This window comes from Cygnus atratus, chromosome 2 (assembly GCF_013377495.2).
Source record: "Cygnus atratus isolate AKBS03 ecotype Queensland, Australia chromosome 2, CAtr_DNAZoo_HiC_assembly, whole genome shotgun sequence".
Classification (NCBI taxonomy): Eukaryota; Metazoa; Chordata; class Aves; order Anseriformes; family Anatidae; genus Cygnus; species Cygnus atratus.
The window spans coordinates 105,157,026-105,159,838 of record NC_066363.1 but is presented as its reverse complement, the minus strand read 5'-3'; positions in this window follow the sequence as shown (position 1 = coordinate 105,159,838).

Genomic DNA, 2,813 nt, shown 5'->3' with positions numbered 1-2,813 from the left:
CTGCTCTTTACTTAGAAACGTCTTTTATTTTGAAATGTACCTGCTGAGTCACGCCTGGCTTTGTTTGGCTTTTTCACATGCCTCACTTTTGTTTTTCATTTCCCCCGCTGTTTTTCCGACCTAGTCCCCAGCACCCTTCCTTTCTGTGGCTAGCCCACTGTCATCAGCTCGCCTTTTTACTGCTTCGCACCTGGCGGCACGAAACAACACCAATGTGTGGTGCCAGGTCAAGCCCGACCTGAGTGCAGTTCCTGGTGCCACCCAGACACAAACACCTCTGCCAGCACAAGCATGGGGGGTGGGAAACAACTTTACAGAAAATGAGCTCCTAGTCCAGTGACCCCACTTTAAAACAGAGTGGGCGAGGCATGCGGTGGATGGAAGGTGCGCTATCAGTCCAGAAGCAGGACCCTAGCCGGGTTAGGGGGGTGTGCTTTTGCAAAGCTGCTCTGGTCACAGCCAGCAAGGACTTGGTCAGAGTCTGTTTTTGGACACGCAGCCCCTGCACGTGCTGCCTGGGCCAAGCTCCCCTTAGGCTCTTGATTTCTCTGCATCCTGAGCTCGCTTTTCTCCCTTTTCTCCCTTGCATTTTTTCTCTAAGGCTACAAATCTCTAAGAAAAGGGCGGTCACGCCCTGGGAACAGGGGCAAGGCTGGAAGAGAGGGTCTCGACCCGCACCCTCTTCCAGCAGCAGGAGGAACAGGGAAGGCAGTGGCTCCCCTCCTGCTGTGCAAGCCCCTGCTAGTTGAAGCAACACTGCTCTGCTTTTGCAAACAAGAATAATCTGCCTTTATTGGTAGCCACAGCGCAGGCTGAACTTGATTTTCTTGATTTAAGCTAAACCACTTGAAGCCGTACAGTTGTAGGCTAACAGTCCTCTTTAAAGGAAGAGGTTGGGTAGAGTTTAATTAGTTTTAGTATCTTTGTTTTGATTCCAAGATCCCAGCACAGTCAATTTCTGCCACTTTTGGCACAAAATACGAAAACTTAGTGAGGTGAGGCTACACAAAGTAGGCTGATGATCTAAAAACAGGGGCAAAGGAACTTGCATCTCCTTTACAGTATCAGAGATTTACTAATTGCATGCTGCAATTAAACAAGAGTGAAGTTTAAGCTCTATACAGGTAAATGGCACAAACTGGGGGTAGGAGAATGCTTCCCAGAGAGAGGATTCTTTTACAGTCAGGTAAAGACTGCAAGGAGTTAAATTAGGGCATTTTTGGGGTGGTTGGGTATGGCTTGTGTTTGTTTCTTTTAGGGGTGGTTGGGGCTAACTAAGCAATGAGGAAACACAGGCTGGGGACCTCTAAGACATAACCACATTTAGTCCTCAGCACTGGCTACACATTGCCTATGCCAAACAAGGAAAAAAAGTTCCACTCAGTGGGAAATAGGAGGAAAAAACACATGGAATTAAGTACAGGTATATTTAAAGCTTATAGGTGTGAGGAAAGGGTTAACCATTCCACCAAGAAGTTGAGCACCCAGTGCTTCACCTCATCAGAGTGCTGTAAACACCGCCTGAGCGCTTTCACAGGCTGTACTAGGAGCAACAAATGGATTATGCGATAAAAACTCCCCAAACCCTGTTCTGAGATAACCAGCCTTCGAGAAGAGCAAGGCCTCGGGGAGGCATAAACAGAGGGCTGGAGCCAGCCCAAGTCCGGGCACCTGCCCTGCGCCGCTGGGAGCCCTGCTTGGCAGGGAAAGGGCAGGGATCTGCAGCACCAGGAGCAGTGTAGTAATGTGCTAGGAGGTGTTTGCCCCGTGCTCTGCTGCAAGTTGTGTGTAAGTTACTGCAAATTTTCATGGGGGGTGTCTCCTTTAAGGAGCAGGGGGTCTCATGACTCAATTTTAGTAAAAGCTTTGTAAGTCTACCCCTGGGTCTTGTTTCCTTAGTCACAGACATCCTGAGTCACTTTTGTGACATAAAATAGTTTACTATAGCAGTAAGTCAGTCACTCTAAACTTCGATTCCTGTAAGAAAAGAACTGAAGTTTAGTTTTTTAGTTTTATTCAGTTTGTTTGCTTATTTATTGTGCATTCTACAACAGGAAAATCAGAAGTAGCACACAGAAACATTGTTTAACAACCGAAAAAAGCCCAGTAAGTACACCCTGAATTACTCCTTACCTTGCGCTCCTTGTTCCCCTTCACTGCAAGCCAGGCAACATCGCTGATGGCAACAGCTTCATCATGAAAAAGTAAAATAATCCCGAAAGAATGATTTCCATAAACAATTTACTTCAAATAACTCAAGCGAAGAGCTCGTGTCTGACCTTTCACAGACGCTTCCCCCCCTTACCACCCTACCGCTTTCCAGCGTGTTGCAACGTGCAGATGGAATCAATCACTAATTATTCCCTTATAACTGAGAGGGCAGATTAAGCCTTGAATAATTTGTTATCCAGCAGAGGTTTCGTTTCTTCTCCTTCCCTTATAAAAAAGGAAACAAAACACAGCCCACACCCATTCCCTAAACCAGGCTCCCTCTCTTTTCTCTAGGACAGGGAGCCTGCCAGTTAACTTCTCCTCAACAGCTGACTTCTCTAACTAGCACAGCCTCGGCACGCAGCAGGTAAGCCAAAGGCAATTACTGTGCTCAGACAACTGCACTAAACTAGGCAGAGAAAATTATTACGCTTTGGTTAAACAAACCAATGACACTCAATCTGATTTAGTGTCTTTGGGTTGGCTGCTGGTTTTGGTAAATTAGGACAGCAGAATTGTTCTCACGAATAGTAGTTTTATGCTCAAGACGCTTTGAGTTAAACTGAATTCTGTACCAAGAAATCATTAAAAGAAAAAAAAAC